The sequence below is a fragment of the Coregonus clupeaformis genome, chromosome 17 (assembly GCF_020615455.1).
Source record: "Coregonus clupeaformis isolate EN_2021a chromosome 17, ASM2061545v1, whole genome shotgun sequence".
Lineage (NCBI taxonomy): Eukaryota > Metazoa > Chordata > Actinopteri > Salmoniformes > Salmonidae > Coregonus > Coregonus clupeaformis.
In genome coordinates, this window is record NC_059208.1 from 48201347 (window position 1) to 48222981 (window position 21635).

Here is a 21635-nt window from a genome sequence, read left to right on the forward strand (position 1 = left end):
ACAGTATGTCTAGTAACCTGAGTTACAGTATGTCTAGTGGCCTGAGTTACAGTATGTCTAGTGGACTGAGTTACAGTATGTCTAGTAACCTGAGTTACAGTATGTCTAGTAACCTGAGTTACAGTATGTCTAGTGGACTGAGTTACAGTATGTCTAGTAACCTGAGTTACAGTATGTCTAGTAACCTGAGTTACAGTATGGCTAGTGACCTGAGTTACAGTATGTCTAATAACCTGAGTTACAGTATGTCTAGTAACCTGAGTTACAGTATGTCTAGTGGCCTGAGTTACAGTATGTCTAGTGGACTGAGTTACAGTATGTCTAGTAACCTGAGTTACAGTATGTCTAGTAACCTGAGTTACAGTATGTCTAGTGACCTGAGTTACAGTATGTCTAATAACCTGAGTTACAGTATGTCTAGTGGACTGAGTTACAGTATGTCTAGTAACCTGAGTTACAGTATGTCTAGTAACCTGAGTTACAGTATGTCTAGTGGACTGAGTTACAGTATGTCTAGTAACCTGAGTTACAGTATGTCTAGTAACCTGAGTTACAGTATGGCTAGTGACCTGAGTTACAGTATGTCTAATAACCTGAGTTACAGTATGTCTAGTAACCTGAGTTACAGTATGTCTAGTGGCCTGAGTTACAGTATGTCTAGTGGACTGAGTTACAGTATGTCTAGTAACCTGAGTTACAGTATGGCTAGTGGCCTGAGTTACAGTATGTCTAGTGGACTGAGTTACAGTATGTCTAGTAACCTGAGTTACAGTATGTCTAGTAACCTGAGTTACAGTATGTCTAGTGACCTGAGTTACAGTATGTCTAATAACCTGAGTTACAGTATGTCTAGTAACCTGAGTTACAGTATGTCTAGTAACCCGAGTTACAGTATGTCTAGTAACCTGAGTTACAGTATGTCTAGTAACCTGAGTTACAGTATGTCTAGTAACCTGAGTTACAGTTTGTCTAGTGGCCTGAGTTACAGTATGTCTAGTAACCTGAGTTACAGTATGGCTAGTGACCTGAGTTACAGTATGTCTAGTAACCTGAGTTACAGTATGTCTAGTAACCCGAGTTACAGTATGTCTAGTAACCTGAGTTACAGTATGTCTAGTAACCTGAGTTACAGTATGTCTAGTAACCTGAGTTACAGTATGTCTAGTGACCTGAGTTACAGTATGTCTAGTAACCTGAGTTACAGTATGTCTAGTAACCTGAGTTACAGTATGTCTAGTAACCTGAGTTACAGTATGTCTAGTAACCTGAGTTACAGTATGTCTAGTAACCTGAGTTACAGTATGTCTAGTAACCTGAGTTACAGTATCTCTAGTGGCCTGAGTTACAGTATGTCTAGTGACCTGAGTTACAGTATGTCTAATAACCTGAGTTACAGTATGTCTAGTAACCTGAGTTACAGTATGTCTAGTAACCTGAGTTACAGTATGTCTAGTGGCCTGAGTTACAGTATGTCTAGTAGCCTGAGTTACAGTATGTCTAGTGGCCTGAGTTACAGTATGTCTAGTAACCTGAGTTACAGTATGTCTAGTAACCTGAGTTACAGTATGTCTAATAACCTGAGTTACAGTATGTCTAGTAACCTGAGTTACAGTATGTCTAGTAACCTGAGTTACAGTATGTCTAGTGGCCTGAGTTACAGTATGTCTAGTAACCTGAGTTACAGTATGTCTAGTAACCTGAGTTACAGTATGTCTAGTGGCCTGAGTTACAGTATATCTAGTAACCTGAGTTACAGTATGTCTAGTAACCTGAGTTACAGTATGTCTAGTAACCTGAGTTAACCTGAGTTACAGTATGTCTAGTAACCTGAGTTACAGTATCTCTAGTGGCCTGAGTTACAGTATGTCTAGTGACCTGAGTTACAGTATGTCTAATAACCTGAGTTACAGTATGTCTAGTAACCTGAGTTACAGTATGTCTAGTAACCTGAGTTACAGTATGTCTAGTAACCTGAGTTACAGTATGTCTAGTAACCTGAGTTACAGTATGTCTAGTGGCCTGAGTTACAGTATGTCTAGTAACCTGAGTTACAGTATGTCTAGTAACCTGAGTTACAGTATGTCTAGTAACCTGAGTTACAGTATGTCTAGTAACCTGAGTTACAGTATCTCTAGTGGCCTGAGTTACAGTATGTCTAGTAACCTGAGTTACAGTATGTCTAGTGGCCTGAGTTACAGTATGTCTAGTAACCTGAGTTACAGTATGTCTAGTAACCTGAGTTACAGTATGTCTAGTGGCCTGAGTTACAGTATGTCTAGTAACCTGAGTTACAGTATGGCTAGTGACCTGAGTTACAGTATGTCTAATAACCTGAGTTACAGTATGTCTAGTAACCTGAGTTACAGTATGTCTAGTAACCTGAGTTACAGTATGTCTAGTAACCTGAGTTACAGTATGTCTAGTAACCTGAGTTACAGTATGTCTAGTGGCCTGAGTTACAGTATGTCTAGTAACCTGAGTTACAGTATGTCTAGTAACCTGAGTTACAGTATGTCTAGTAACCTGAGTTACAGTATGTCTAGTAACCTGAGTTACAGTATGTCTAGTAACCTGAGTTACAGTATGTCTAGTGGCCTGAGTTACAGTATGTCTAGTAACCTGAGTTACAGTATGTCTAGTAACCTGAGTTACAGTATGTCTAGTAACCTGAGTTACAGTATGTCTAGTAACCTGAGTTACAGTATGTCTAGTAACCTGAGTTACAGTATGTCTAGTAACCTGAGTTACAGTATGTCTAGTAACCTGAGTTACAGTATGTCTAGTAACCTGAGTTACAGTATGTCTAGTGGCCTGAGTTACAGTATGTCTAGTAACCTGAGTTACAGTATGTCTAGTGGCCTCAGTTACAGTATGTCTAGTTCACACAGAGGAGAAAGGGACGAGGCAGTAACACACAATGGAAATCAATAGGAGACTGAACAGTGTGGCTGGCCGTTTCCAAAGAGGACCCTTTCATAAAGACAGAACAGAGCCAATGTTATCTATCATAATGGTTGCTTTTTAAATCAACTGTCATATATGTAGGGTTTGCAGGTGTGTATGTGTGACTATCTGAACTGTGTGTGTGCGTGTGCAGGTAGGCTACACTGCTGTGGCTGTGTGACTAACCAGGCCCCAGCTGTTACAGACGCTACAGCAGCAAGTAACACACACACACGCACACACACACACACACACACACACACACACACACACACACACACACACACACACACACACACACACACACACACACACACACACACACACACACACACACACACACACACACACACACACACACACACACACACACACACACACACACACACACACACACACACACAGAGAGAGAGAGAAAGCCTCCTGGGAAAGCTGTGGGTACTGCTGCTCATCTCCCATAATCCTTTACTCCACCAACACCACAGCTGCCAAGGATCTCCCAGGGGTTGACATGCCCCAGACATCATACAAACTCTCTCAACTCTCTCTCACTTTGTTTCTCTCACTCTCACATAACATTGAACTAAATTATCAAGTCAATCCAATTAAAATAAATCTCACATTTCAGAAACAACAGATGTTCTTTCATGTTCCGTACAGTACACTACGTTAAGAAAGTTAAACTGAACTCCACACAGTACAGAGAGGATGTCAACATCTAAATATATCAATATACCGTATAAGACATTTTTAAATCTGCAAACAGGAACAGTAGCTACACTTACAGAGACTGTTTTCTATCGAGCATGATGAACTACTCGATTGGACGACAGCGAAAGAAAAGTGTTGCCGTGTAACTTCCCCTCTCTCTCTCTACCTCACCTCTCTTTCTCTCTCTCTGAGACGGAGTACCCTGCCATGATACTGAGCGCCCTGCTGGCACACAAGGCCGCCACGCCAACCTGTCCATCCATCACCTAGCAACCCCATCACAGATGGAGACGGAGAAAATAGGAAGGATGGACTGACAGACTGAACAGACATCAACCTCCCCTCCTCACCAAGAGACTGACAAGGAGGATTTTTCCCAGGTCCAGAGAGAGAGAGAGAAAGAGTGAGAAAAATAGAGAAAGAGAGAGACAGACAACCAGACACACACATAGCCCTGCCAATACTATATGTGATTATTCAAGATGAGAGTTACAGCCAAACAGTCAGTCAATAAGATGCCTCACTATAGAAGAGAGAGGGATCGATAGCCATGAGGTACAAGCAATTCATCACACAATCACTCTACAAGACAAGAACTGCAATTTACTAGGCCTATACACGAACAGACTCCCATCTGTAGCTCACTCTCTCTGGATAAGAGCAAAATGGGAAAATAAAACAATGGGGGGGGGGGGTGAATCAGGACAAACATATACTGCAGGCCAGCAGCTGCACTCAAGCCTAAGAACACCATGCACAATGCCAAGCGACGGCTGGAGTGGTGTAAAGCTCGCCGCCATTGGACTCTGGAGCAGTGGAAACGCGTTCTCTGGAGTGATGAATCACGCTTCAACATCTGACAGTCCGACGGACGAATATGGGTTTGGCGGATGCCAGGAGAACGCTACCTGCCCCAATGCATAGTGCCAACTGTAAAGTTTGGTGGAGGAGGAATAATGGTCTGGGGCTGTTTTTCATGGTTTGGGCTAGACCCCTTAGTTCCAGTGAAGGGAAATCTTAATGCTACAGCATACAATTACATTCTAGACAATTCTGTGCTTCCAACTTTGTGGCAACAGTTTGGGGAAGGCCCTTTCCTGTTTCAGCATGACAATGCCCCCGTGGACAAAGCGAGGTCCATACAGAAATGGTTTGTCGAGATCGGTGTGGAAGAACTTGACTGCCCTGACCTCAACCCCATCGAACACCTTTGGGATTAATTGAAACGCCGACTGCGAGCCAGGCCTAATCGCCCAACATCAGTGCCCAAAGCAATATTACTGGATAGTGTTGTTTCACATACCCAAGCACGTGTTGCAGACACAGCATTGGAGGTCTAAGGTCTCTTGTTGTCCTTATCCAATCATCATGCAGCATGTTTGATTACAACTGGGATTTCCTCTACTCACTTCCTGTCCAAGTAGTTCCCATTGGATCCTTTCCCGCCATCTTCATCATAACATTTCTTCCTGAATGATCATGCGTTCCCATACTATAACAGTCCCATTCCCTAACATTCCCATTCCCTATTAACAAACCAATGCTTTCTGTCGGATACCTAATCATGAACCTCAACTCTCATACCGTCTCATCTCTCTATTGTTTTCTTCTTACTTCTCTTCCCTCGTCTTTCTGTTTCACATCTCCTTTTCATTCCAAGAATCTGTCTCTCCTGTTCTGAAAGAAAGTACAGAACATCCTTCCTTATTCCCAGTGTTTAGTCATGCATTGCATTATAGATGATTAAACTACCACCCTTCTCCTCCCTTCTAAAGGCCAGTGAACTTGAAAAGAATGCACTAGAATGCACTACAACACACTAGAATGCACTCAAATGAACTAGAATGAGCTAAAATGCACTAGAATGTTCTAAAATACACGATTCTTTAGTTTTGGCCTGAGCTCTCCTCTTTTGTTTCCTCTTCAGTCGTTCAGTATTCCGAGGAGGTTTTCTGGCCCGGCTTGATTCAGAACCTTTTTCTTGCTGCTCACTGCAGCACAGTCCCTCCTTGCTGCGTGCCTCCTCTTTTTCAATATCCCTCTATCCTCTTTTCAAATCTCTCTTTCCTCTTCCAGCACTCCCTCCATCTCCAGTCCTGAGAGATTGCCAGCATTATCACATTACACACACACACACACACACACACACACACACACACACACACACACACACACACACACACACACACACACACACACACACACACACACACACACACACACACACACACACACACACACACACACACACACACACACACACACACACACACACACACACACACACACACACACACACACTACATCTTTCATTTCATTCCACTACATTTCCTTTCTGCTCCAAACCCGCCCCTCTCCTATCCTCTCATCTGTGATGCTTGATGTACAGTACCAGTCAAAATTTTGGAAACACTTCTTCCATTTAAGAATGATGGAGGCCACTGTGTTCTTGCGGACCTTCAATGATGCAGACATTTTTTTGTACCCTTCCTCATATCTGTGCCTCGACAAAATCCTGTCTCGGAGCTCTACGGACATTTCCTTCGACCTCATGGCTTGGTTTTTGCTCTGACATGCACTGTCAACTGTGGGACCTTATATAGACAGGTGTGTGCCTTTCCAAATCATGTCCAATCAATTGAATTTACCACAGGTGGACTCCAATCAAGTTGTAGAAACATCTCAAGGATGATCAATGGAAACAGGATGCACCTGAGCTCAATTTCGTGTCTCATAGCAAAGGGTCTGAATACTTACGTAAATAAGGTATTTCTGTTTATTATTTTTAATACACTACCAGTCAAAAGTTTGGACACACCTACTCATTCAAGGGTTTTTCTTTATTTGTACTATTTTCTACATTGCAGAATAATAGTGAAGACATCAGAACTATGAAATAACCCATATGGAATCATGTAGTAAACAAAAAATTGTTAAACAAATCTAAATATATTTTATATTTGAGATTCTTCAAATAGCCACCCTTTGCCTTGATGACAGCTTGGTAGTGTATTGTTAGAGAGCCTTCATATTGATAATGGGTCTGGTAATACAATAGGATGGAGCCCATTTCACCTGAGAGAGCGTTCATATATCTGTTTCCCCTCAAAGTGCAGCAGTAACATGAGATTGACAGCAAGGGAATTATGCAAATGATCCACTATTGGTTTGTTTCCCTCCCTCCCTTCCTTCACCGGGCAGATTGTTTACTGACGTTAGCCATCAAGGGAATGTACTTTCTTCTCCTTCCTCTCCAAAGACATAGGGCTCATTGAGTAAATCCGTGGCTGGCCGTTTGCCAAAGCGGACAACGGGGAAGCATATTTACAGATTGTCTGCTTTGGCAAACAACACAGCCACGGATTTACTCAATGAGCCCTATGTCTTTGGAGAGGAAGGAGAACGTCAGTAAACAATCTGCCACTCATAGAGGAGATGGCCATAGTTATTGACAGGAGAGAGAGAGAGAGAGAGAGAGAGAGAGAGAGAGAGAGAGAGAGAGAGAGAGAGAGAGAGAGAGAGAGAATATCCTTAGTTTCTTTCAGATTAGTCTCTAACAGCCTCCGCTGAATACTTTTTTGTTGACAGTAGCTAGGTTTCTATCCAATTGGCGTCAAATTTTCATGCAAATATTCTAGAATCCGCATAATGGGATATGCGCATTTTCCCACAAGTGGTTTGTTTCCACCAAATGGACTTGTTGCGAATAAAAATCAGTGCGTGATGACGTAGTGCACACAAAATGTCACTTAAGTTTTCATGTGCCGAATAACAATCTAAAGTTCAACGTGTTTCCATCGTATTTTCAATTCTACCAATAGTTTTGTCACAAAAACGGTTGTGTTAAAAAGCAAATGTGCCTACTCTGGTCTTGGCACCTTCACTCTAGCCAACAGCTCCCGGATACAGTGCAGGTAGGCTGTGCGGGAAGTCTAGTGCATGTAGGGCTGAGCGATATGGCCTACAAATCATCTCTCAATTTTTTTTAAACTTATGGGAGATTCACTATATATCTCTTTATTTACTTATTATTTTTATAAGCATTGTTGTACAGTTAAGGGTAAAATACACTGCAATTCAGAGCTTGTGAAGTTATACCCAGGCTAAATATAAGCGTTCCACAACCATAATAATGTAATTATTTTATCCCCCAAAAAATGTGGGCAATAATCACTGATCTGGCTTTCAAGTCAATCAATGAAAATGCCCTTTTTTGTTACAAATTTAACTAGAACCATGCATAATGCACATTCACTAATAATGTCCCCTGTAGCTCAGTTGGTAGAGCATGGCGCTTGCAACGCCAGAGTTGTGGGTTCGTTTCCCACGGGGGGCCAGTTTGAAAATGTATGCACTCACTAACTGTAAGTCGCTCTGGGTAAGAGCGTCTGCTACAATGACTAAAATGTAAATGTAACTAATGTATGTGTACCAACACCACTGTGGCATGTACTAACCCTATTTAAGTAATAAAAATGAAGACAAACTGAGCATTCATTTTCCAGAATAAATGTTCATTAATACTCTTGTTTTAATAGTGTCTGCTCTGCATGCAATTTGAGTAGTTGAGACATAAAAAGGCTATCATTAAAAAAGTTAACATTTCCTATACAACAGTAAAATAATGTCTCAATGTGTTTCGGTGTTCATATGACCGATTCTGTTGGACCAAACCTCAAATGCAATTTTTGATTTTTTTTAAACTAGGCAAGTCAGTTAAGAACAAATTCTTATTTACAAATGACGGCCTACCCCAGCCAAACCCGGACAACGCTAGGCCAATTGTGCGCCACCCTATCGGACTCCCAATCACGACCAGATTGTGATACAGCCTGGAATCGAACCAGGGTCTGTAGAGACGCCTCTACCACTGAGATGCAGTGCCTTAGACCACTGCGCCACTCAGGAGCCCAAATAGCGAGTTGAAACCGCTTGTCAGAGAGGAAGATGTGATCTCTCAACTTTGTTGGCATGAGAGGCAGGGGGAGGGGCTTGGTGTGTGTGTGTATAAACCATAGAGGAAGAGGTGAAACAAGAGGTTTCACTCTCGCTAAAATCTGTCCAAAATAAGGCCAATGTGTTTCTATGGGCTTATTTTGGACCTAAGCTTGTCGCCCGCCTTCCCGCCTTTGGGACAACAATTCCCATTGTTAGGGTGGAGACGTGCATCTCGTCCTGATATACAGATCTCTGGTGTAAATGGGAAGGTACACACAGCACAGAAGAGCGAAGGAGACGAGACCAAAATTACAACATGAGAACAAGCGGACATAAACGCTCATAAAAATAAATAGATATTGACTTTTTCCAAGTTTTATTACGATACAGCCTTATTCTAAAATTGATTATTTTTCCCTCATCAATCTACGCACAATACACCATAATGACAAAGCTAAAACAGAAATACCCTATTTACATAAGTATTCAGACCCTTTGCTATGAGACTTGAAATTGAGCTCAGGTGCATCCTGTTTCCATTGATCATCCTTGAGATGTTTCTACAACTTGATTGGAGTCCACCTGTGGTAAATTCAATTGATTGGACATGATTTGGAAAGGCACACACCTGTCTATATAAGGTCCCACAGTTGACAGTGCATGTCAGAGCAAAAACCAAGCCATGAGGTTGAAGGAAATGTCCGTAGAGCTCCGATACAGGATTGTGTCATGGCACAGATATGGGGAAGGGTACCAAAACAATTCTGCAGCATTGAAGGTCCCCAAGAACAAAGTGGCCTCCATCATTCTTAAATGGAAGAAGTTTGGAACTCTTCCTAGAGCTGGCCACCCGGACAAACTGAGCAATCGTGGGAGAAAGGCCTTGGTCAGGTAGGTGACCAAGAACCCAAATGGTCACTCTGACAGAGCTCCAGAGTTCCTCTGTGGAGATGGGAGAACCTTCCAGAAGGACAACCATCTCTGCAGCACTCCACCAATCAGGCCTTTATGGTAGAGTGGCCAGACAGAAGCCACTCCTCAGTAAAAGGCACATGACAGCCCGCTTGGAGTTTGCCAAAAGGCACCTAAATGACTCTCAGACCATGAGAAACAAGATTCTGTGGTCTGAAGAAACCAAGATTGAACTCTTTGGCCTGAATGCCAAGCGTCACGTATGGAGGAAACCTGGTACCATCCCTACGGTGAAGCATGGTGGTGGCAGCATCATGCTGTGGGGATGTTTTTCAACGGCAGAGACTGGGAGACTAGTCAGGATCGAGGGAAAGATGAACGGAGCAAATTACAGAGAGATCCTTGATGAAAAACTGCTCCAGAGCGCTCAGGACCTCAGGCTGGGGCGAAGGTTGACCTTCCAACAGGACAACGACCCTAAGCACACAGCCAAGACAACGCAGAAGTGGCTTCGGAACAAGTCTTTGAATGTCCTTGAGTGGCCCAGCCAGAGCCCAGACTTGAACCCGATCTAACATCTCTTGAGAGATCTGAAAATAGCTGTGCAGCAACGCTCCCCATCCAACCTGACAGAGCTTGAGAGGATCTACAGAGAAGAATGGGAGAAACTCCCAAAATACAAGTGTGCCAAGCTTGTAGCGTCATACCCAAGAAGACTTGAGGCTGTAATCGCTGCCAAAGGTGCTTCAACAATGTACTGAGTAAAGGGTCTGAATACTTATGTAAATGTGATTTCACTTTTTATTTGATATAAATTGCAAAAATTTCTAAAAACCTGTTTTTGCTTTGTCATTATGGGTTATTGTGTGTAGATTAATGAGGAACAAAAACAATTTAACCCATTTTAGAATAAGGCTGTACCGTAACAAAATGTGGAAAAAGTCAAGGGGTCTGAATACTTTCCGAATGCACTGTATGATACAGATACAGGCAGTTTGTTGCTCCAGACCAGATCAAGCCTGGACAACCAGGTGAGATACACTTTTGCCCATATCATTACATTTTACATTTTAGTCATTTAGCAGACGCTCTTATCCAGAGCGACTTACAGTTAAGTGAATGGATACATTATATATATATATTTATTTTTTTCCTACCCCCTGTGGGAATCGAACCCACAACCCTGGCGTTACAAACGCCATGCTCTATCAACTGAGCTACATCCCTGCCGGCCACTCCCTCCCCTACCCTGGACGACGCTGTGTTTGAGTGTGTGTATGTGTGTGCGTGTATGACATCATATCATGTCATTGATTTTCCATCAATGATATCAAGCTTCTTGATTTAGTGTTTTATATTGAGCCTGAGTGCTTCTCAGGTCCAACTATAAAAAGAGGTGGACTAGTGTGTCCACTGTCCACTGAATAGCACTGCCTAACTGAACTGGGACTTGGGTTGAGAGAGGGCCTTTGTTACATGTTGTTTTCCTACGTTTTGTATTAATATGCCTCAGCTAGATAACAGAGCTGTTTCCCAGCCAGGCCAGCCATTAGGAAGAGGAAGAGGGAGGTCCCCCTTAATTGTGAAAAGTACAAAAGCTACGTGGTGTGGTGCACTGTGGGTAATTAGGAGGATAAATATCCACGTCCCCGTCCCTCCGCCCACCCAAGACTACCGACCGACAGGACACCAGATACTGCTGATTGGGAAGTTTCCAAAATGAAAGAACGAGAGAGCGGGAGAGAAGAGAGGGGGGAGGTAAAGAGAGGGAGGAGGTAGATAAGGTCTTTCTCAGACTGGTAGATGTCCCCTCTCTGCCAGGAGCCTCCACCTTCCGATCGATGAGAGGCCACTTGACAGGTCATCACATTTCTCATCTGATTGCACACAGTGAAAGAAACTACACAGTAAGCAAAACCAGCACTCCAATGCATGTTATCAGACATCTGACTCAACCCACTATCTATCTAATGTACAAATACAGATACACAAACTACAACTGCATTCCAGAAACATGAGAATCATCAGAACATGTTTCTATAGAGCATCTGCATAGTTCTCAGATCATATAGCCAGGAGTCAGGAGAAAAGGCTATAAACAAGACCAGTCCCTCTTATCAACAGACGAGCCTACTAACAGGCCCATCGCTCCTCAGGGACCATCGGCCATTGATGACTCTCCTCCTGATATACAAACAGACAAATGGTTGTTTGTGTTTATCATCGTGTGTCTATTTTGGTAGTTGAGTCCGATGCAAAAGGCCTCCAGGGTACTCCCTGACGAAGGCCATGCAGCCGAAACGCGTCAGAGTTTTTAATCTTTGTTTCCATACAAATAAAGGCATTTTAATTAATTATATGAAGAGTAACTTGGTCCTCCTTTCTTTTTGATGACCAATTCACTCCTTTTACCAAAGAGCACCTTCTGTCTACCAAAACCATGTAGCACTTCCCTTCCTTCTTTTTTTCTACAAGGCCTCCGGGGATGTTGGGTGGTGTTGCTGTTGAATGAAGTTCCTGTTTCTCATCTACACATGACCACAACACCTGCAACCACCGCACTGACACTCAGTGAGACCTGATTTAAAACGCATTAATAATGCCTTCCTCTACAGGAAGTGTTACGACTAAACCAGTTTTTTACAGGGCCACCTAGTCAGAGGGCGACCAAGCTGCAGTGTGTGTGTGTGTGTGTGTGTGTGTGTGTTTGAGTGTGTGTATGTGTGTGCGTGTATGTTGGTTTGTGTGTGTGTTTCCCGGTGTCCCTGCAATGCTGTTATCCAGTGGTGTGTGAGATGAGGTTCTTCCCTGTCTGTGTCACATCATACAGAAACAGCAGCAGCAACACACTCTGCAAACACACAGTACTGTTCTGTCCTGTTCTGTTCTATCCTATCCTATCAGACTCCATACTTCAGGCAGCAGCCACAGCAACAGCTAGCCCAGCCCCCTTGGTTAACCGCACAGCAAGTCATCTCCAAAAGGAGTAGTCAGTCCTTGACGCCCACCCTCAAGCTGGAGTCAACTACGTAACTATGTTAGTGTCACATAACCCAGTGTTAGTATCAAATAACCCAGTGTTAGTATCACATAACCCAGTGTTAGTATCAAATAACCCAGTGTTAGTATCACATAACCCAGTGTTAGTATCAAATAACCCAGTGTTAGTATCAAATAACCCAGTGTTAGTTTCACATAACCCTGATTTTGTGTAACCCAGCGTTAGTGTCACATCACCCAGTGTTGTGTCACATCACCCAGCGTTAGTGTAACCCAGCATTAGTGTCACATCACCCAGCGTTAGTGTCACATCACCCAGCGTTAGTGTCACCATCACCCAGCGTTAGTGTCACCATCACCCAGCGTTAGTGTCACCATCACCCAGCGTTAGTGTCACATCACCCAGCGTTAGTGTCACATCACCCAGCGTTAGTGTCACCATCACCCAGCGTTAGTGTCACCATCACCCAGCGTTAGTGTCACATCACCCAGCGTTAGTGTCACATCACCCAGCGTTAGTGTCACCATCACCCAGCGTTAGTGTCACCATCACCCAGCGTTAGTGTCACATCTATTTGTAAGTCGATCTGGATAAGAGCGTCTGCTAAATGACGTAAATGTAAATGTAATCACCCAGCGTTTGTGTCACCATCACTCAGCGTTAGTGTCACCATCACCCAGCGTTAGTGTCACATCACCCAGCGTTAATGTCACCATCACCCAGCGTTAGTGTCACCATCACCCAGCGTTAGTGTCACATCACCCAGCGTTAGTGTCACATCACCCAGCGTTAGTGTCACCATCACCCAGCGTTAGTGTCACATCACCCAGCGTTAGTGTCACCATCACCCAGCGTTAGTGTCACCATCACCCAGCGTTAGTGTCACCATCACCCAGCGTTAGTGTCACATCACCCAGCGTTAGTGTCACATCACCCAGCGTTAGTGTCACCATCACCCAGCGTTAGTGTCACCATCACCCAGCGTTAGTGTCACATCACCCAGCGTTAGTGTCACATCACCCAGCGTTAGTGTCACCATCACCCAGCGTTAGTGTCACCATCACCCAGCGTTAGTGTCACATCTATTTGTAAGTCGATCTGGATAAGAGCGTCTGCTAAATGACGTAAATGTAAATGTAATCACCCAGCGTTTGTGTCACCATCACTCAGCGTTAGTGTCACCATCACCCAGCGTTAGTGTCACATCACCCAGCGTTAATGTCACCATCACCCAGCGTTAGTGTCACCATCACCCAGCGTTAGTGTCACATCACCCAGCGTTAGTGTCACATCACCCAGCGTTAGTGTCACCATCACCCAGCGTTAGTGTCACATCACCCAGCGTTAGTGTCACCATCACCCAGCGTTAGTGTCACCATCACCCAGCGTTAGTGTCACCATCACCCAGCGTTAGTGTCACATCACCCAGCGTTAGTGTCACATCACCAAGCGTTAGTGTCACCATCACCCAGCGTTAGTGTCACCATCACCCAGCGTTAGTGTCACCATCACCCAGCGTTAGTGTCACCATCACCCAGCGTTAGTGTCACCATCACCCAGCGTTAGTGTCACATCACCCAGCGTTAGTGTCACCATCACCCAGCGTTAATGTCACCATCACCCAGCGTTAGTGTCACCATCACCCAGCGTTAGTGTCACCATCACCCAGCGTTAGTGTCACCATCACCCAGCGTTAATGTCACCATCACCCAGCGTTAGTGTCACATCACCCAGCGTTAGTGTCACCATCACCCAGCGTTAGTGTCACCATCACCCAGCGTTAGTGTCACCATCACCCAGCGTTAGTGTCACCATCACCCAGCGTTAGTGTCACCATCACCCAGCGTTAATGTCACCATCACCCAGCGTTAGTGTCATATCACTCAGCGTTAGTGTCACATCACCCAGCGTTAGTGTCACATCACCCAGCGTTAGTGTCACCATCACCCAGCGTTAGTGTCACCATCACCCAGCGTTAGTGTCACCATCACCCAGCGTTAGTGTCACCATCACCCAGCGTTAGTGTCACATCACCCAGCGTTAGTGTCACCATCACCCAGCGTTAGTGTCACCATCACCCAGCGTTAGTGTCACCATCACCCAGCGTTAGTGTCACCATCACCCAGCGTTAGTGTCACCATCACCCAGCGTTAGTGTCACCATCACCCAGCGTTAATGTCACCATCACCCAGCGTTAGTGTCACCATCACCCAGCGTTAGTGTCACCATCACCCAGCGTTAGTGTCACCATCACCCAGCGTTAGTGTCACCATCACCCAGTGTTAGTGTCACCATCACCCAGCGTTAATGTCACCATCACCCAGCGTTAATGTCACCATCACTCAGCGTTAGTGTCACCATCACCCAGCGTTAGTGTCACCATCACCCAGCGTTAGTGTCACATCACCCAGCGTTAATGTCACCATCACCCAGCGTTAGTGTCACCATCACCCAGCGTTAGTGTCACATCACCCAGCGTTAATGTCACCATCACCCAGCGTTAATGTCACCATCACCCAGCGTTAGTGTCACCATCACCCAGCGTTAGTGTCACCATCACCCAGCGTTAGTGTCACCATCACCCAGCGTTAGTGTCAGCATCTCCCAGTGTTAGTGTCACATCACCCAGCGTTAGTGTCACCATCACCCAGCATTAGTGTCACCATCACCCAGCGTTAATGTCACCATCACCCAGCGTTAGTGTCACCATCATCCAGCGTTAGTGTCACCATCACCCAGCGTTAATGTCACCATCACTCAGCGTTAGTGTCACCATCACCCAGCGTTAGTGTCACATCTCCCAGTGCGTATGGGGCGAAATAATGACCTATAACTGGATACATACAGCTTTGTTTTCCCCAGTCTCATCAGGTCTGTACTAATGACAGGAGGGGAATGCATGATAAGTGTCAAATTACCAACAATCCTGAGGGAGACCTCTGATTTCCAATCACCGCTATGGCACTTCCATCTAATTACATTGAAAGGGCCGATCACCGGGCGATACTTGGGAAATGTCTATTTGAGCAGTGCAGCAGCAGAGACACAACGCAGGCAGCTCAACAACACGACAACTATCAGACACAAGCTCTAACCTCCCTCCTCCCTGTTATCCTGAGAATATTGCTAAGGGCCCCCGGTTAATAACAGTGTGTGTGTGTGTGTGTGTGTGTGTGTGTGTGTGTGTGTGTGTGTGTGTGTGTGTGTGTGTGTGTGTGTGTGTTGGACAGGCAAGATCAGACACGACGTGATGTGAGCTGTGTCTGGAGTCTGGACAAACACGTCTGGCTGTAGTTATCATACACTACATGGACCAAAGTATGTGGACACCTGCTCATCGAACATCTCATTCCAAAATCATGGTCATTAATATGGAGTTGGTCCCCCCTTTGCTGCTATAACAGCCTCCACTGGAACATTGCTGCGGGGACTTGCTTCCGTTCAGCCACAAGAGCATTAGTGAGATCAGGCACTGATGTTGGTCGATTAGGCCTGGCTCGCAGTCGGCATTCCAATTCATCCCGAAGGTGTTCGATGGGGTTGAGGTCGGCTCTGTGCAGGCCAGTCAAGTTCTTCCACACCGATCTCGACAAACCATTTCTGTATGGATCTCGCATTGTGCACGGGGGCATTGTCATGCTGAAACAGGAAAGGGCCTTCCCCAAATTGTTGCCACAAAGTTGGAAGCACAGAATCGTCTAGAATTTCATTGTATGGTGTAGCGTTAACATTTCCCTTCACTGGAACTAAGGGGCCTAGCCCAAACCATGACAAACAGTCCCAGACCATTATTCCTCCTCCACCAAACTTTACAGTTGGCATTATGCATTCGGGCATGTAGCGTTCTCCTGGCATCCGCCAACCCCAGATTTTTCCGTCTGACTGCCAGATGGTGAAGCGTGATTCATCACTCCAGAGAACGCGTTTCCACTGCTCCAGAGTCCAATGGCAGCGAGCTTTACACCACTCCAGCCGACGCTTGGCATTGCGCATGGTGATCTTAGGCTTGGGTGTGGCTGCTCGGCCATGGAAACCCATTTCATGAAGCTCCTGACGAACAGTTCTTGTGCTGACATTGCTTCCAGAGGCAGTTTGGATCGAGGACAGACTTTTTACGCTCTACGTGCTTCAGCACTCGGCGGTCCCGCTCTGTGAGCTTGTGTGGCCTACCACTTCGCGGCTGAGCCGTTGTTTCTCCTAGACGTTTCCACTTCACAATAACAAAACTTACAGTTGACCGGGGCAGCTCTAGCAGGGCAGAAATTTGACGAACTCTTGTTGGAAAGATCCTATGTTGTTGGAAAGATCCTATGACGGTGCCACGTTGAAGGTCACTGAGCTCTTCAGTAAGGCCATTCTACTGCCAATGTTTGTCTCTGGAGAACGCATAGCTGTGTTCTCGATTTTATACACCCGTCAACAACGGGTGTGGCTGAAATAGCCGGATCCACTAATTAGTGTAGGTGCTAAACCTGAGAAAAGGAATTCAGACAATGGTGATCCAACATTCCAAAGACTAGAATACACTGACAGTCCAAGAGTGACAACATGTTTTAAAGGCGTTGCCTACCTGACAACCAGATGTCTAATATGTCTCTGGGTATTGCTTCATTTGGCTTTTAAAGTGCAGGCCTAATTGTAGAGGAACAGGGTGGAGCTAGCATTCTGTGACCTGGTGTTCACTTCCCTGTACCCTGCTGTGGCCTTTACTAACACCACACTACCCTCACTGTTGTTTTCCTAGTGTCGCACAGAGCTACATCCCAAATGGCATCCCATTCCCTATATAGTGTACTAGGGTCAAAAGTAGTGCACTATATACGGAATAAGATGCCATTTGAGACTCATCCCAGGAGACTATTGCAGACATGGCGTGACATGAAATCACAATGAATCATCAGAACCAGACAAATGAAACACTTTCTCATGACACACCGACTTACTCCCTGTCATAATCAACTACTGTGTTTTAACAGGAAACCAAACAACCACAGCAAAACAAAACCTGAGCTAATGAGATATGTGAGGTCGTAGCAGGATAAACACAGACAGGATAACCACATCAATCATAGGGTTTTGCAGATTTTGATCATACAGTAAACATGATCAAGATGGCAGCTAAGATTGAGGTACTTGATCTCAAAGCTGTTTGTCTTGGTCAGTGTGTCACAGAATAACTAGGCCTGTATTATAAATCATTAGTAAATTGGTTAATAGGTATTCTGCAATGCAGCCATATAGGACATTTGGTGGATTCCCTGTTTTGAATATCACGGCCTGGACTTTTTCTTATCTGATTAGGTAATGAATAGTAGTTAGGTTCAGATGAGAATCCTGGGTGAATCTGGTGTTTTGAGTTTTTCCAGCATCAGTTCGCATTAGTGGATATTAAAGTGCATCAACACATTTTCCCACCATCAGGAATGTCAATGTAATGAAATGACCTTTGAGAAATGTACCCGTCTGTTGAAAATGGAGTCTCTTCAGTTGTTCTTGTTCCAATCATTGCCACTACTAACAGGCTCTGAAGGCCATGGCAACAAGGGCTCTAACAATGTTCACGTCCAAATAGAAAATCAATTTGGCCAGGGTCAATAGCAGTAAGGAGAATCTAAAGAGCACCAACAATGGTCCGACGAGGAGAGATCGATACCTTCATTTTATGATTAGAATTGACTCTCTCTCTCTCATTCTTTTTCTTTTCATTCCTCTCTTAATACGTCTGTCCTTGGCTTCGCTCCATCTCGCTCTCTCTCTTTTTCTGCCATGACATCTTCATAAGAGGTTTACAAGAGTTTAATATGAAACACACAGATAGTATTAAACTAGAATAAGAAATCCTTTACAGTTTCTGGTGAGTGAATTGTTAATTCCATTGCTATTGGAGAAATTAGGAATAATGGAAATGGTTTTGTAGCCTAAACTAAGTAATGTAGGCTTGCATGGGGGAAAGGAATGGGAGTTCTCTGAAGATAGAGAGGCTTTTGAAGCCTGGAAATGAGAGTAGGTAATGATAAGCACAAAGTGAAAGTCTTAGTGCCAACAATGCCCTTTTAACTATAACCACAGTTGTCAAACACCCTGCTGACAGAGGCTTGCTGACAGTGTGACTGCAGCTGAGGGAGAGGAACGGCTCTGAGGTGGCTCAAGAGTACTTCCTGTTTCCTAGACTATTCTATTGAGCCTGTGTGGTCAAAATCTACATCTTACATAAACATCCCTGTGGTTAACAGAACAAACCAGGCTAAACCATTAGCATTACAACACACACACACACACAGACGCATGCACACACATAGACACACAAACACACACAGGATTTAACTCAGTTTAATGTTCAAAGGTGTCAAATGGAGCATGTTGAAGTAATTGCCTCTCAGAGTGGAGAATCAGACACCTCACTGTTTACATCCCAATGATTGAAACAAACACTTTTCAAGCTTTCTGAAGTGGATAGTCAAGCGTGTGTGAGATGGATATACATTAGCCTAGATCAGTAAGGCCTATTTAAATAATCATACAATATACATTTACAGCATCCCTATCACTAGGTCTATCTATCAGTATCATCAGGGTTGAGAGGCCCAGTGGGTGCAGTGCAGACACCTTCACACATTGTCCCTAATCCCAGCTGTAGAAACACTTGGACAACTGAAGTGTGCTTATGTCACTCAGATGGTGTGTGAACAAAAAGCTTTCACCTCTCCAAAGTCGTCTTAGTTCCCAGTGTTTTAAAAGAATGTAGTCGTGTGTGCTGAAGAAGTGCACTTCAAGTCCTCCCCACCACAGCTGCCAGTATCCCTACGGCTCATTTTGACCTGACATAGTACACCACTAATGCAGGGGTTAAATTTACGACAGACATGTGCCGCACATGTCTGCTTCAATCTATGTTGTCAAACACAATCACTATTATATTACTATCAGTGAAAAACTAGGATGGCTAGCTGAGTTGTAGGCATTTCGTTGGACGGTGTATACCATGTGTATCCTATACATACGACTAATAAAACTTCAAACTGATTCAATCCACATCTTTGACATGAAGGTGTAATAAACTGGCATTAACGAATGCAGCAGTTAACGCTGTTGTCTTATTAAATTAATAATTTGACTGACATAAAGGCTTGTCTATATCAAGACTTTCAGATTAACAGTAACTACTATCGGTCAATAAATTCACTGTGGAACAGTACAGCAGAGAATAACCGTCTCCCTGAGGGAAGCATCCAACATGTGGTCAAAATAATGTGATGATGGTTATGTTACAGTAGTAGTGGTTGTCTGCCCTGCATACTGCCAAACTGGCCAGAGAATCTGGGAAAGTTTGAACCCCGAGTTCTTCTTTTTAATCCCAGTAGACAGACACAGACTACACACACAAACACTGACTACACACACACACACTGACTACACACACAGTAGACGTCCACACAGACTGAGGGAGGGCGTTTCTCTTGGCACAGGGGAACAGTAAGTGCCAGCCTGCCAGGCCAGTGATAGGAAGAAACCTCTAAGCCTGTTGGTGTCAATAAAGTCAATGCTGTTTGTCTGTCTAATGACAGGGTACGCTAGTCTTTGGCTCAGGGACTATTGGCCCAGTCATCAATCTGAACTCAATCCTTCTGATATGCTTATGTTATATTGTGCTTATGGAGGCCATTGCAGGGTAACACTGAGCATCCCAATATACCATCAGGGTACTAAGTAGAATAGAATACACCTACTGTCACCTGCTGCTGGTCTTGCTGTGTGACTATAGACCCATGCAGGAAGTAAATTTGCATCTCAACACCAGAGTACTGTCACTGTTATAAAAAGTGAGTGCCTAGTACTAGAGAACATTCATTTAATTGACTATAAACTAAAGCGGTTGTGCTTGAAGATAATAGACAGACAAAATATATGCAAGAGGCCCATGCTCTGATCTCTACATTTGTCTTGAAAGTGTAAAAGCTTCTTTACAGTAATACCATGCATGCCAAATCTAATGTGTTCTTATCCATAATACATTTGTGGCTTTTTGAAAAGCCTACAATATGAAATAGCAAGAACTGGAGCCTAAATATATAGGCTGTATAGAGACAAATTAATATACTTCTCAGTAAAAACTGAGAACTCATGGCAAACGCAGGGCAGCAAGCAAGGAGATGCACAGCATTCAACTTTGAATTGATCCCCCAAATTGTAACTGCTGCATTGCAATGTATCAAATTGCCTACTAGCCTAACTAAGCAGAAACTTTGATTCAGCGCTCCAATTAGTTCAAGCAGCATACACCTATCATCAGATTGCGGTCTCCCTACAACCCATTTGCCCTTTCACCCTAGCCGAGTTTACTGTGGAGCTGAGAAAGTCCGCTACTAAGTTATCTCCAAATCAATATTCCGAAAAATATTTGGTTCATTCCTCAAAGGGACTGTTAGACGCCCGCCTTCCTTGCATTGCCGTGCTGCGGCATAAAACATACAAATGAAATCAATGAAGTTTCAGAATTTGCCTATAGCAACCCAAACCTCACTGCCATTCGAAATAAACTGACCTGTCGACATGAAGAGGCAACTTTCTACATTCGCTAATAAAGAGGTCTAGAGACCACTTACCATAGAAGACCATCCATGAATAGCAGTCAGTCGTTAGGCTACTGTTGAATTGAAACTCGTTGGATTTGTGCAGTGCGGCTCCACCACCTCAGAAAACCCCGCATTTAATAAAGAATTGACATAAAATTAATACTTATTAGTAAACCCTATATATTTGTATTAACTACTATTCAAAGCTGAGGAGCTGTGAGGCGCGTTCTCTACCGTGTACGTATATTCCCAGACGTAGTACGGTGCTATTCAGACTATGCACCCAGACACAGCCTACTCCTATTCTCCCGCAAGATGTTGAGGAGGAGTGACAGAACGGGCAAGCAGCTGCGCTATGGTCTCTGGGACATGTAGTGCGTAATTGCACTCCGAACGTGGAGATGCTTCCAATTGGACACATGTAAATTCAACATCTATTTGACGTTGGTTCAATTTAATGTAATTTAAACGACTTGAAAACAACGTTGATTCAACCAGTTGATTCAACACTAGCCTATTCAATGGAAAATATATATTCATGCTTTATGTAGAGTCAA

At 44.1% G+C, this 21635-nt stretch overlaps 1 protein-coding gene across 2 annotated transcripts in view; it reads right to left on the minus strand.

The window, feature by feature from the left end:
- The window catches only part of pag1 (phosphoprotein membrane anchor with glycosphingolipid microdomains 1), an 87030-nt gene extending 65659 nt beyond the window's left edge, over positions 1-21371 (minus strand). Inside the window, exons 1-2 of one of the 2 annotated variants that reach the window (XM_041903556.2) lie at positions 21313-21362; positions 21109-21195 (exon numbers count right to left, since the gene is read on the minus strand). The gene's annotated coding sequence lies outside the window, so the exon portion shown is untranslated. Of the gene's footprint in view, positions 1-21108 lie in introns of both variants that reach the window. The other variant, XM_045226389.1, reaches the window with a different exon arrangement.
- Between the last annotated feature and the right edge of the window lie 264 nt (positions 21372-21635).